This window comes from Misgurnus anguillicaudatus, chromosome 3 (assembly GCF_027580225.2).
Source record: "Misgurnus anguillicaudatus chromosome 3, ASM2758022v2, whole genome shotgun sequence".
Taxonomy (NCBI): domain Eukaryota; kingdom Metazoa; phylum Chordata; class Actinopteri; order Cypriniformes; family Cobitidae; genus Misgurnus; species Misgurnus anguillicaudatus.
The window spans coordinates 7,465,873-7,481,210 of record NC_073339.2 but is presented as its reverse complement, the minus strand read 5'-3'; the positions used below and the strand labels follow the sequence as shown (position 1 = coordinate 7,481,210).

The 15,338-nt window shown below is 37.7% G+C and overlaps 1 protein-coding gene across 1 annotated transcript in view; it reads left to right on the top strand.

Moving 5' to 3' along the window:
- Positions 1–14,692: 14,692 nt before the first annotated feature.
- The window catches only part of inpp4b (inositol polyphosphate-4-phosphatase type II B), a 193,259-nt gene continuing 192,613 nt past the window's right edge, over positions 14,693–15,338 (top strand). Inside the window, exon 1 of the mRNA XM_073860318.1 lies at positions 14,693–14,767. The gene's annotated coding sequence lies outside the window, so the exon portion shown is untranslated. The remainder of the gene's footprint in view (positions 14,768–15,338) is intronic.

Sequence of the window (15,338 nt, the reverse complement as noted above, 5' to 3'; positions counted from 1 at the left end):
GCAATAAAACCACTGACTACCCCCAGTAAATGATGAAAATACCTTACGTCCCCACAAAAAAAAAAATGACCGTCCAAATGGGGCTTCAGAGTACCTTTTTCTGACAGTGTAGATAACTGGATTGAGATATATGGAAATTTCCACCTGTCACATTCAAACAAAACATATAAATATCTTAAAAACAATATTTTTTGGTGAATCATGTTCCTAAGATATTTGCACAGTACGGCATACATATTTGTTCTGGTGCATCATTTATTATTTTAACATAGCTTAGATGCTCATATGGTCTCTCTCTCTCTCTCTCTCTCTCCAGATATTGTCCTTTCTCCAGCCCTGTTGCACACACCTGATGAGTGTGAGATTGTTCTCGGGCTTTGACTGATTGCTTTTCTTCATCCAGCGTCTGAATTTGTGGAAGCTCTGCACATTTGAATACTGGTCCTGGCACCTCCATTCAGACGTCCTCTTTTCCAGCACAGATTGATGTTTGGAGTCGTGCAGTGTACGGAACATCAATTTTCTCCTACCTTGCCACTTTTTCTTCATCTCGCCTGCCTACCTCGATTATTCCTGAAAATTCCTTTTCAGGGAATTTTTTGAGGTCGGAATTGAGATTTTCTTTCAGCCGTTCTACATTTCACAGGGGATTAATAGTGTCTATAAATATAATGTATCATCTTTAGGCCTAAACTGACATTTTTGACCCTGCCTGTGAAAACCCGGCCAAAATCATTTTTTGTGATTTACCAACTTGATCTCATGAGAATTTGTTACGAAACCCTACCCCTACACTGCAAAAAATGACTTTCTCACTTAGTATTTTTGTCTTGTTTTCAGTAGAAATATCTAAAAATTCTTAAATTAAGATGCTTTTTCTTGATGAGCAAAACGACCCAAGAAAATAATACTAGTTTTAAGACAAATAATATACAATTTAAGTGGAATTGTACTTAAAACAAGCAAAATTATCTGCCAATGGGGTGAGAAAAAAAATTGTGAAATAAGATTTCTTTTTTCTTAAACACTTAATTGAAGTAAAATTTTCTCACTCCATTGGCAGTTATTTTTGCTTGTTTTAAGCACAATTTCACTTAAATTGTATATTTTTTGTATAAAAACTAGTATTATTTTCTTAGGTCATTTTGCTCATCAAGAAAATACATCTTGATTTAAGAATTTTTTGATATTTCTACTGAAAACAAGACAAAAATACTTAGTAAGAAAGTCATTTTTTGCAGTGTAACCCCAACGTCACAGGGGCAAAGACAAATCGTACAAAAATGTATGCATGTGGTCATAGAAATTAATATGAATTAGCGACCTCGTAAAATACGTAAATTTTTCCATGAGATAGCGTTGCATTTACTGTTTTCTACATAAAATCATCCGACATAATGTACAGAACATTCTGTAAAGAAATAAACTTTATATATTTAATATTGACTGAGGATCAATGAGTGAAATCAAACATTGATGCTCCTAATCTCGCATTTAGATGATGAGATTTGGATTTCACAGACAGGGTCACATTTTATTCTTTTGCAAATCACCAAAAATATAAAAGTGGGCCATATGACTTGTGGTATGATTTTAAGTGCACATTATGGCTTTATGTCAGAAACAGACCTTAATTGAAGTTGTCAAAAAGCTTTATACAATCTAATGTATACTGACATTAGTTTGTTAATGTAGGCCTACTGTACTGATACATTTATCAGATAATTTCCATTAAATTAAACTCTATTAAGTTATAAATTCATTAGCAAGATTATTAAGTCCTTGGCATGTCAAAATGTTTAAAGCTAAACATTTCCACCGAGCTTGCCTGAATGTACACTGTAAAAAATTCTGTAGAAATTACAGTATTAATGGGAATTACTGGCAACTAGCTGCCAGTAACTTACTGTAGATTTTACATTTATGTTATTTCCTGGCAACAGTTTGTTCAAAGTTAAATGAACATGAAACATTTTTAGTCTTTATCTTCTACAGTAAGTTACTGGCAACCAGCTGCATAATTACAGCAATTTTTTTACAGTGTACAGGACTTTTCGGATACTGATGGCAGATTGACACTCAGCCCACCAGGAGCAGGTGAGACAGTTTCCTTTGTATGTTTGTTTTCCATTTGTGTTCCTGTCTTAATCTCTGTTAGGTTTGTCTGTTGGCCACACAAAGCCTTGGCACAGGAATTTAAGTCTCCCAGCATCCCTCACATGGGTGCAATGCCAGTTAGAGGTGCAGACCAAACACTCATCGAATTCCATAGAATGAATCAAAATGCCCAAATGTACAAAGTTCCATTACTTGTGTATTTGTTAATCGAAAACAAAAATGTACTTTCTCCAATAGAATGCAGCCTCTCCCTCTAATACCACTCACTTTAATAGCCAATAAACATGTTTTAGGTCTATTTGGTGTGACCGGTTCTACCTGCACATGCCCTAAGCGGGACTCTCACCATTCCGACATGGGAGTCGAGTGGTCTAACAAGGAGGCTAAAGGCTCTAGCGTCCTTCCTTACACTCATCGCCCTAAACCTCACTCCCATATCTGGGTCATGGCACCAATGAAAACAGTCCTACTTGCACTCGCCCTGAGCGGGATTCGAACCAATCCAACATGGGATTCTGGTGGTCTAACAAGGAGCTAAAAGTAATGACCTCTGAAGTCTGTCGCTAGAGTACTTCTTGAGGTCGGGGAGTGAGGTTTACTTTACTGCACAGCTCTCACTGACTAGCTGGCCTCCTTTACATTCACCCCCCTAAACCTCACTCCCATTTCCGGGTCACGGCACCAATGTGACAAGTCCTATTCGCACTCGCCCTAAGTGGAACTCTAACCAATCCTGCATGGGAGTTGGGTGGTCTGATAAGGAGGCTTAAGGCCATGACCTCTAACATCTATCGCTAGAGCACTTCTTGAGGTCGGGGAGTGAGGTTTACTTTACCGAAATAGCTCTCACTGACTAACTGGCCTCCGTTACACTCACCCCCCTAAACCTCACTCCCATATCTGGGTCATGATGGGACCAATGTGACCAGTCCTACTCGCACTCACCCTGAGCGAGACTCGAACTGGTCCAGCATGGGAGTCAGGGGGCATTACCTCTAGCGTCCTTCGCTAGACTACTATTTGATGTCGGGAAGTAATGTTTAGGCTGTTTCTCAATATGCGTTCTTCAGCGATCTTGCGTCCTCGTGTCCTCGCTCTACGTCATCATTAACGGTCGAAGTTCATTCCAATTCTCAAGAACGCAAGGACAGAGGACGCATGAAAATACCCGGATGTGTTCTTGATATCGAGGATGCATCGAGTGCAGACTTGCTGAAATCGATTAACGCCCCAGAAGTCATTGCGGCAAAACCTCCGAGTTCGTTCTTCCAAGGTCGCCTGGCAAGACCGATCTCCACGAGGACGCAAGTCCGTTCTTTGCGTTCTTGGAATTGAGAAACAGCCGTTTACTTTACCGAACAGCTCTCACTGACTAGCTGGCCTCTGTTACATTGGCTATTAATAAGAAAATGTGAGCCCTTTAATAGTTCTGTCTTAACTTTGTGTTTCAATAGATGTTTCATTGTCTTACCTTCTTGAGAAAATAGAAAAAGTGAGTTTCTATCTGGGCCGTTCATTGGTTCTGTTTTGGCTTTCTTGTATTCTCATAAGGACACATACTGCACTTTAAAAGCACGTTGGAAGTGACGCGTCACCCAGACATTATTGAAAATCGAGTGGGCAGGTCATTTAAGAATGTCTTGATGTCTGCAAGTGCAGTAAATCCACCAGGATGTCTCTTTCATCTTTTCCTTCTTCACTACGAAGCGCTTTTAAAATGTTGTTTGTCTTCCCGCTGCACATTCTTTGTTTCCCATATCGACTCTGTCCCAAAACCTAGTGAACAGCTTACGTAGGCAGCATTTTACAGTCATAGCAGTCGCGCACCTTGATTTCAAAAGGCTTTTAAATTGCCTCATTCAGCCACTTTTTACAAATAGTCAAAAAAATGCATTGCGAAACATAAGTGTCGTATTTTCCTAGGTTATGTTTATTAGAGCATTGAGCCTTGACAAACAGAATCACTGCCTACACTGTCAGAAGAAATGGTCCCATGACAGTCACATGGGGACATACACCTTTGCACCTAAAAGTTCATATTAGTTCTTCAAAGGTACATATTGGTATCAAAGAGTGCACATTGGTAGGTACATATTAACACCTCAAAGGTGATTATGGGTACCAAATGTATACATATCTATACTTAAATGGTACATATTAGGAGCTTTTAGAGGACCTTTTTAACAGGTATTGCCCCAGTAACAGCCTGGGATCACATTTTGAACATTTCTTCTGACAGTGTATGTAGAGAGTTCAAAATCAGTCACATATAAGCTTGCTTAGAAGGTAGCTATGTAGGCAGTAGAAAGCAAGGGAGCACACTAACGTTTGGAGATGAAGTCTTTGTTTGCTCACTGCAGATTATATACTGTGTACTAAAAAAATAAAGCAATGTAATAAAGCAGACAAAGAACCAGTGTCAAGATATGATCATTACCCAGGAATGAGACCCTCAGCATTTTGAAGTTTAGCAGAAAGCTGCTGAGCAGTGATACCATTAGACAGTTCTTTAAGATAAGTAACAATAACCACATTCATGCCCATTGCTCTGGCGGCCTTTCTGCAAATGCAGCATTTCGAAGAGGTAATTACAAAGCAAACAGAGACGATGAGTTGACAGCCGCACATTTTCACTCGCGAGGTGGATTTGTTCGTATTTCCGAGGAGAGATTTTTTAGTGCACGCGTAAGCACGTCGGTGGTTGGTGACCTAGAAAACTCTCTCTAATGATGCCAAAGGCAATAATAGTTAAAGAAACAGTTCAAATGAGCAGACCCTTTACTTACAAATCAACTGAACATGACTTTCAGAGCTGCTTTCATCCCAAAACCTGGGATTTCAGTATACCATGGCTTTCATGTTTCACTACAAGCCTTGTGGGCACCATTCCCAATCCAGTCTTAATGGTTAAAGCTCAAATAACACATGCTGATTCTGCTTATATCATGTTAATCTCTAGTAGGCTACCTATAGAGAAGTATTACATCCTTCATACAGTACATCCAAAAAGTCTTTAGTTTTATCGGATTTATGAAAGACAGATAAGCTTTACAGGTTCTTTCTGAATAAACCAGACCCCCTCGAGGGGTACCACAGGAGGAGCGAGCAAGCAACACACATAAAACATTATCCCACTATCTCTGGATAACTTGTGATTCAATACATAATCATGTCGTTTACATTGTATGCACTTCCGCAATGGTTTGGAACCCCCCTTTTTAAGAGATCCAGCGTTAAACAAACACACACGCACAACTCCACTGCTACCCCAGATAAACAAACTATATTCATTGTTTCCATAATGCTGGGTTCATTGGCAAACGTCTTTGGTGCCGTTGATTTTGTGTGTCAGCTCTTGGTTGGTGTGTACATGTGCTATTCCAGTTAAAGTGCCCATATCAGGACTTCCACTGTACTTTCTGCACTGAAATAATGCTGGTGGCGTTGATTTTGTGTGTCAGCTCTTGGTTGGTGTGTACATGCGCTATTCCAGTTAAAGTGCCCCTATAAGGACTTCCACTGTACTTTCTGCACTGAAATAATGCTGGGTTCATTGGCAAACGTCTTTGGTGGCGTTGATTTTGTGTGTCAGCTCTTGGTTGGTGTGTACATGCGCTATTCCAGTTAAAGTGCCCCTATAAGGACTTCCACTGTACTTTCTGCACTGAAATAATGCTGGGTTCATGGCAAACGTCTTTGGTGGCGTTGATTTTGTGTGTCAGCTCTTGGTTGGTGTGTACGTGCGCTATTCCGGTTAAAGTGCCCATATAAGGACTTCCACTGTACTTTCTGCACTGAAATAATGCTGGGTTCAGGCGCGGAGCTGACAGCTGGCCCGCCCAATCAGAAATGTAAAAAATACTAATCTGTATAGTTAGACATGTACTTTATGTGGTGTAATTTATCTATTGCATGTTATGTTAAAAACAGTAAAATTATAAGTAAGCCTGATAACTATTTAAAAACTATTAAAGCAGTTGAATGTTGCGTTATTAATGAAATATTCCCGAGCAGCTTTCAGCCATGATCTTGAGAACTTTTTTTGCAAGCAAGTAGAAAACGTATTTTGAATAACAACACGTTATAAATATGTGCTGCGCGCTTTCCTCTCAATAACATAAACACACAACAAATATGACAGCGGGGTAAAAAATAGAAAGAAAACATCTGATCATAGTGATGTTGTTTGATATAGCGATATAGCAGCACTATAAGTCACGCCACGTTTATTGCTACACTTTATAAAATATAGCCTATTGCTTTTAAGCAACAAATAGCCTATCATAACAACCTATAAGCCTACTGTGTAATTGAGACATAAATTTAAGAAATGCATTAAAGCAGAAAGACGTAGGCTGCGGAAATATAGTGGGTTCACTTCAATCCACACCACAGACGTTCTTGGTTTGCTTCTTATTTATTAAATCGAGGCAATTGTTTGATCAAACATTGATTAATATTAAGATACAATTTATACAAAACGAAATTCACTTTAAAGAAAGTCTTTCTACAAAACAAACCTCGCAAAATCGCTTGCCCGACGTCCTTTACGGGCTATGGCGAATTCCCGTCGGGCTAAAAAAAAATGATGCGTCTGGCGGAGGAAAAAATATTGTAATGTGTTTGCATTCTCTCAGATTTAGTTAGGTAATTATGTTGTATGTAATTCGGCGTCATCTTGTTAGCCATTACTATCCTCACTAACAAGTGAAACTGTCAGGAAATGAAGTGAACTGGGTAGAATTAAACCCATTATTCCTTTCGTTCACGTCTGATATGCGCGCTCCTCGGCTCCGCTCTTCACGAGTAGGCTTGCTCTTGTGCTCATCAAAAATTATATTAAATATTTATTTATTTGTCATTTCGTTTAACCCCAGAGTCTAACATTATTCTAGCAATTCCCTTTTTCTTTCTTTATTTAGTAAGTTAACTTAAATATGTGAGAACGAAAATATATTTTTAGTGATTTGCATGAAGAGAATATGATGTTAGAAGCTTCATTTTAAGCATTTAGTAGCCGTATTTATTTAAACACTTTAATAGGTTATTTAAAAAAGTATAAGGTTTTTTTGGGTTCATTTATATTTCCTGTCACTGTGTGCAGGTTCCTTTTTGTAGGCTATGAGAGCCTAATTTTTTTTTTACCAAAAAGGCTTAATAAATGTCACGTTGCATTACAATTTAAAGTATCAATAATGTCAAAAATGTGACGTGCAGTTCGGGTGTGTGTGTATGCTGTTTAAATTAGTGTTCTGAAGTTTTGACGAATTTTATAGACTTGTTATAGTTTCTTATTCAAAAGTGACACCCATAGATTCAGGCCCACCCGGACTTAATCCATGCCCACCCATATGTCACGTTCTGCATCCGCCACTGGCTGGGTTCATTGGCAAACGTCTTTGGTGGCGTTGATTTTGTGTGTCAGCTCTTGGTTGGTGTGTACATGCGCTATTCCGGTTAAAGTGCCCATATAAGGACTTCCACTGTACTTTCTGCACTGAAATAATGCTGGGTTCATTGGCAAACGTCTTTGGTGGCGTTGATTTTGTGTGTCAGCTCTTGGTTGGTGTGTACGTGCGCTATTCCGGTTAAAGTGCCCATATAAGGACTTCCACTGTACTTTCTGCACTGAAATAATACTGGGTTCATTGGCAAACGTCTTTGGTGGCGTTGATTTTGTGTGTCAGCTCTTGGTTGGTGTGTACATGCGCTATTCCAGTTAAAGTGCCCATATAAGGACTTCCACTGTACTTTCTGCACTGAAATTGCCCATAAAAGAAACAAAGCAAGATTGTTACATATGAATCTTTCATATTCAAAAAAACTTTCAGAAACTTGTACAAACATTGTGCATTTGGCACAGAATTACTCCATCATACGTCCAACAGTTTTTTGACAATTTGCCTATATGTTTTGCATGAGGAATCCAACTCAAAATGCATGAAATAGCTTTACCCTCCCCTCCAAGCTACTGTATCTGCTTTCTGTATTGTTATTTGATAACACAACTTTGAAAGTTTACCTTTACGTTCCCACAAACTTTGTCCTCGCTACACCCTACAGCTTGTTGAGGTAATGGTGCATGAGTCTAGCTACAAAGCGTTTTGAGAAATGCAAATGCACTGAATGAGACCTAAAATTTTCTATGATCCTCTTTTCACAGTCATTTATAAGTAAATGGGCCATGTAGAAGAAAGTGAATATGAAAAGGATTCCCTCTGGATCTCAGTGAAGTAATGTAATATCTATTCATGAAACGGGATAAGCATTTGATAGGGGCAATCGAGAGGAATCACCGGAGCCGTGACTTTTCCGCAAGCGCATGCGATTCGATGCAATCTCAGCCTTTTCGTTTTGGTTCAGGGTTTCAGAAATAGGAAGGCGTTTTACATTTCTATTCTCACATTACAGCTAGTGTCTCCATCCTGAAGCTTTATATAAAAAAATCCAGATTCGTGTGGAATGAGGTCACCGTGGTGCATTCATCACTGACATCCCTCAAACATCTGCATGGATTAGCTCTCGTACTTACCTGATAAATAGGGAAGTCTAGCATCTAGCACTGAATCCGCCTAGATTAGTTCAGTGTGTATGTTTTTGCGCTTATGAATGTGGGTTATAAATACATCGCCGGTGCTCCTTGGCCTCTCATCGGTACTTGTTAATCAACCAGGACCAACTGAGGTCGCTCAATTGAGATGCAAACATAATGAGAACTTCATCACCGGCAATGTGCGGTTGGTTAGAGCTTGTCCTCAGGGAGTACGATATTTGTAATAATTATTTGTGTGCGCGTGTGCATGCTCTGTTGTGTGGTCGGTGTGTTTTTTTAATCTGCTCAGCTGAGCTTCTTGGAAGAGAGATGATCATTATAAGCTATAACAGCGAAGCTTTCTTCCTGTGTTTCCTTTCATCAGGAATGTTGTCCTCTTTGTTCGTAGGCCAATGAATAAGTACAGTTAACAATTTAAAGGTCACGTTCTTTCTGATCCCATTTTTTTAAACCCTAGTTAGTGTGTAATGTTGCTATAATGGCATAAATAATACCTGTAAAATAATTAGGGCTGTCAAAAGATTAATCGCGATTAATCGCATCCAAAATAAAAGTTTGTGTTTACATAACATATGTGTGTGTACTGTGTATAATTATTATTTATATATAAAAACACACCCAATCATGTATATATTTAAGAAAAAAATGTTATATTTATATATAAAATATTTATATTTATATATAATATAAATTATAGAAATGTATATACAGTATTTAAATGCAAATATTTCTTAAATATATACATGAATGTGTTTGTATTTATATATACATGGTGTTTGTGCACGGTGCACACACATGTGCTATGTAAACACGGACTTTTGTGTTGGATGCGATTAGTCGCGATTAATCTTTTGACAGCCCTAAAAATAATAAAGCTCAAAGTTCACTGCCGGGCGATATATTTTCTTTAATAAAATTCACCTTTCAAAGCCTACAGCGAATGGCAGTTTTGGACTACAGCCCTCTACTTCCTGCTTTAATGACGTCACTAAAACAGTTTTTTGACTAAACTCCGCCCACAGCAATACGTCAGTCGCCAGCTAAGCTAACGGCAAGCTAAGCTGATATCGAATCACAACACACTAAACAAGCTACACAATCAGAACTCTATGTATTTCTGAAGGAGGGACTTCATAGAAGAAGGAAGACATCAGTCCATCAAACCTTCCTCTACTGCAGTGCTTCTCAATTATTTTCTGTCACGCCCCCCCCAGGAAGAAGTAAACATTCCGCGCCCCCAACTCTCCGCCGCGACTGTAAATAGTATAATTTGTCTATAAAATGACACATCTGCAAAACATTGTATCCTTATTAACATTAAAGAAAACACAAAAATAGAAATATCGATCAACTTACAACGAAGAATAACTTTATTAACATTGTTTTTTAGTCTGTAACAAAAAAGACTTAAAATGCATCAATTTGCCTGAAAAAAAACCCAATCCTTATTTAAAGTATAATATTTTTTTACCAATATTTTGACCAAATATTTTTTTTATAATCAATAAATAATAATAAAAACTCAAGCGGCATTTCAGCGTGATTGGGGTGTAATGGCCCACTATTTGAGAAGCACTGCTCTACTGTTTAGCTTGTAAGTAGGTTTATGTAAACCTTTAGCAGTGAATTTTAAGTTACAAACATACATTTACAAATTAACAAAGAAATAAAAAAATACATACTTTGGGGTAAAAGTAACCCAATACTGGTTATTTTGCAACCCAATGATAGGTCAAAAATGGACAAAATTAACTATGGGTTATTTTAACCCAATTCTAAAGCCATGTTTAATGTATCTGTTAGTTACGCACATAGTTAGCATAGTTCATTTGACTCATACGCGTGCAGTGATGTTCGACGCATGCGCATTGCTACAAATTGCAATACCTGTTGTGGCTTACATACTACATACTCCTGTATGCGCATGCGGGACCTACACGTACAATGTAAACAAGGTTTAAAAAAATCTGGCGGTGCGCATACAGTACACGGATCATTGCGTACACGTAAAAAAATTGTATACTTCGGCATTACCTTGCATTTTGACGTGAAAGAACTTAGCACCGATTAAATGTTACATTACAGATTTCCGCAAAACTTTAACGTTATTTTCTAAATGTTGGGCAAAAAAATTACGAAATGAGGACTTTCCATTAAATGATGTTAGGCGACTAAAACGTGATCTCTCGCGATAAGTTATTCCAAAATCTATGGTGGCCGGTGTGTTCGGCCTCATAAAGCACCATGCAGACCGACGTATGACGTATACGTATGACATCAAAATACCGCAAGAACGATTCGGGAGTCAACTGCCCTGTATGATGTCATGCGCTTGTTGGTTTTTGTGACGCGGCATAAACCACACCTCCTCTGTCTTGTCCACCAATCAAATGTCAGGTAACCTGTAAATGCGGAAAAAACATTTTGCATTGCAGTTTTGCAATATATTCCTTTGCCTGAATTGCCCGAAAACCACCTCAAAAACCTGAGCGTAAAAACTTTTTTGTGATATATGGGAGTATATGCAAAATTGCAGTGTTTCCATTGGGGGCATTTTCAATTCACAATTGCAATTTGAAGGGTAATGGAAATGCAGCTTCTTTTTGACCAAAAGCTGGGTTGAAAGTAAGCTGAGGCGATGATGCATACATGTGCAAAAGTGCACATCCGTCACTCTTCAGTCCCATCTGTTCCTTCAGTGCTTGCCAGTGGGTGAAAGTCAACCCCAGATTCACTTAAACAGCTTTATCTCCCTGACTTTTTGCAATGATATCTTTGCATGTTTTAGTCATGCATCAGCTATTTGTAGCTGCTTTACATTTGTATTACCTGTGTAGTGCACAGTTGCAAATTTACATTTACGCATTTTTACAAAAAAATGCAACAGATCGCACGGTTTTTAATGTTTCGGTGCTTTTCTTAAGCTGTGCCGGCAATGAGCCATGACCCTTTCTCTAATAAGAGCCAGAAGGAGGATCATTAATGGGCTTTTGTGGTTATTTTTTATAGAGAAATCTGCAAAATTTTTAAGATGAGGTGAAACATATCTGAGATCTATTTTGTGTTCGGTTAATGTGGGCACACCGGGGAAACCAATCAGGGCTGGAGATTTATGAATGTAGTCATCGTGACACCAGCAGCCATTTGTGGGATAGATTGCAGATGGTTTGCATATTGCAGAATGCTCTCTGAAATCCATCACCACGTGTGATTCAGAGTCATTAGTCTTCACATGACGAGCAGACAACGACGTTAAATGAACGAGCCAGTTTCTGTTAGCCTTAGATGAAAATACATGAATGTTACTTATGCGGTTTATTAAATGCTTTGATTAAAATCAGTAAAAGTTTAACAGGGAATTCATTTTCCTTGAGCTGTTGGGGTACAATTATGTTTACTGTACCATTTATATGCATATAAACCTACACCCTAGGCATTTATTTAAACTGAGTGCCTATGTTGGGAGCTCACTTGATTTTGGAATGGAATTATGGGTAAATTAAACTCTGTAAAGGTCTTTTTATAACACATTATTAAATGTAGATGTTTAATAGAGAAGCATTAGGAATCTTCTCAAGACCTCAAATCTGGACATTCAGAGTTAAGGTTATATCTCAGTCGATGATGCCATAGCGGGAAATAGACATCTTTGACTTCACATTCAAAACCAGTTGTTAGTTCAAAGCCACATTGATCTGAGCTCTCAAATTTCTGTCAGTCTCTTTTCAGCCGATGTAACTTTTTTTGGTCTATATTTATGTATTTCCTGCAATATTACTTCATATTTTTGAAGTTTGGAAACAGACGTGACCTCTCCCGTCAACCATTATGAGCACCTCATTGCCTTAGGCAAGAAAATGTGTGCAAAGCATTTCATCTCTAAAAATGTCTTATGCACTTGTTCTGTGAAGCTTTCAGTATTTATTGTTGTTTGGTGACCTGTCATTTTCTGCACTTTGTTGTGGACGACCAGAAGTGCGATTTCACCCTAATCATGTATTTGAAGTCTTACAGTACACATTTAATTATTTTGTCTGAAATTTATGCAAATCGACTTACAGTGCAAAATAATGGTTTTCATCTTGTCACTTTCTTGGTATAGAAAACACGTTTTTTACCGAAATTAGTCTAAATGGATTTATTGCGTTTTGGAACCAAACTCTTCATATTATCCTTTTTGGGGCTACCTTATAGTTTACTTCTACTGTTTTTGGATTAGGAGGGTAAATAAACACTTTTCAGACTGATATTAATGTTCCTCACGGTCTAATATGAATAAACCACCTACACACCCAGAATAAATGTAATTTGTTACTTGCTACAAATATGTCTCATTATAAACTAAATAAATGAGCTTTATCATTCGCAGGAATCCATCAAGACAGTTGATTAATGCCGTAGACCCCGTAAATCATCTTCTGTGTTCTCATGAGGATCTCCTGCGCCTTTAAATGAGTTTGTGAGCGTTCAGATGATAGGTCAGTGTTACGGTCACCATTTGCAAGCATCATCCAATTACATCTGCTGTGTCTCACATTAGTGTTAACAAGTGAAGACGAACTCTTGTCCCCTCTGATAGCTCTCTGTGAAAGTCGAAATGGCATTTTGTTGATTGTACCGAAGCAGCAGGGTCACTTTAATTACCCAGATCTGTGCAAGCCTTCACAGAGACAGACTTTACTTTATACACCTACAGCAATTGTGACCACATTCTGCTACCTACAGACTGGCTCGAAAGTACAGAAATTGACAGCGTTAGTTGGCAATAAAAGAGGCCATGTTGCAAAAGTTTTAAATATTTTTTTTTAGAAAGTTTAAATTGTAAACTTTTGTCTTTATATTTTTCCCTCCTTAGGATGAATTGCAGTATTGTTTTTTCTCATTTTAAGTGACTTTGAAGCATCTGCTAAATGTAAGCATGTGGCACATTCTTAAATATGTTTTAAGCATTAGAGGCCGTTTATACCTGGTTTTAAGATGCACTTTGGTCGACCTGACCAAGTGGACGACGCTAAAGACGGGTATAAACAAGTTGTAAAACGTTTTTAACTAGTCCACTTTCGCCCACATTCAGAGGTAATCAAACACACATTCGACTGGATTGCATTAAACGTACATGTCCACAAAAGACCGCCTACTCTCTGTGTATTTATCTAATGTAATTTACCAAACACAATGTTTTTACAGTACATCTTTTTTTCACATCTTTTCTTCAGTTTGTTTCAATTTAAACCCATCATTTCTCCTGCTCGCGTTTAAACGAAAAAACGCATTTTAATACCAGGTATAAACAACCTCATAGATGCACAAATCTTGTATATTTCGTTGTGAGAACTATCCCAGCGAGCAATAAATGTCATTTCACCATCTAGGTTAAGTACAGACCCGATATAGTCCAGCTACTGTATGAATAACCCACTTCTAGCCAAAATAAATGCTAAATAAAAATATAAAATAAATAAATGTTGTTTTTGCCAAAATAACACGTGAGATGTATGATATTCCATCATGGAAGCAAAGTCAACAGAAGATGTTTGGTTTCATTTATTTATTTATGGGGTATGGTTAGACATCTATTAAAGCTTTACTGTCAGCCCAAAATTTGTCTAGACGTCTGGGCTGTGTTTAGTCGGCTATTAGACATCTTTCAAAATTGCTTGCTGGGATTATGTTTTATAAAACGTTAACTAACATAAAAATTAACTAAACGTTGAAAGATTTGGTTAGTTTAAAGCCCATATGTCCTTCATAAAATGGTTATTTTGGTTTGCACCACCTCAGTTTTTACATAATATATTGAGATTAAAAACGAATATCAAATTTTTCTTATTTACATTCCAACATAGCGTGTAGCAAATAGATAAAAATGTGCTTTAAAACATTGAAAACTTTAAAAGTGCCATGTGACGTGTTTTCGACCAATCATTTTAATGTTTGCTGGTCACATGCTTCTGGAGTTATATGTAGTAATGCCAACATTTTTGTTTTGTTTGTTTGTGTTTTATGTATAGACATAAAAAATCAAAGGACAATAAGGTATATGTCGAACATCACGTGACCAAACTGGAAAACTGGGTTGATCGCTTCTGGTTGCCGGTATGTGCAATCGTTGCTTGTTATTGTTATTCGTAGCATTATTATTTGTGTTATGTTCTTTATTATTTTAATATCTGAATGTATGTGAGAAAAAAAATGCCTTTGTCAAAAGCTAGAAGTTAGTACATTTTCTTTTACTTAGGTTTAAAGGTGCAGTGTGTAAATTTTAGCGGTATCTAGTGGTGCATTTGCGAATTGCAACCAATGGCTCCGTTCACTGCTCACCCCTCGCTTTTGAAACGCATAGAGAAGCTATGGTAGCCACCACTAGACAAACATGTCATCTTCGGAGACAACTTAGTAAAAAAATTTGTCCTTTAAGGGCTTCTGTAGAAACATGGCGGCCCAAAATGGCGGCTTCCATGTAAGGGGACCCTCTGTGTATGTAGATAAAAACGTCTCATTCTAAGTTAATAAACACATAACGGTTCATTAAGAAAGCTCTTTATACACCACTGATAATATAGTTTTGTATATTATTTTGCATTTCTGTCAAGAAATCCTTCTAAAAATTACACACTGCACCTTTAAGTTGTTAACAAACAGATCCACTGGACTTCATGTATGAAAA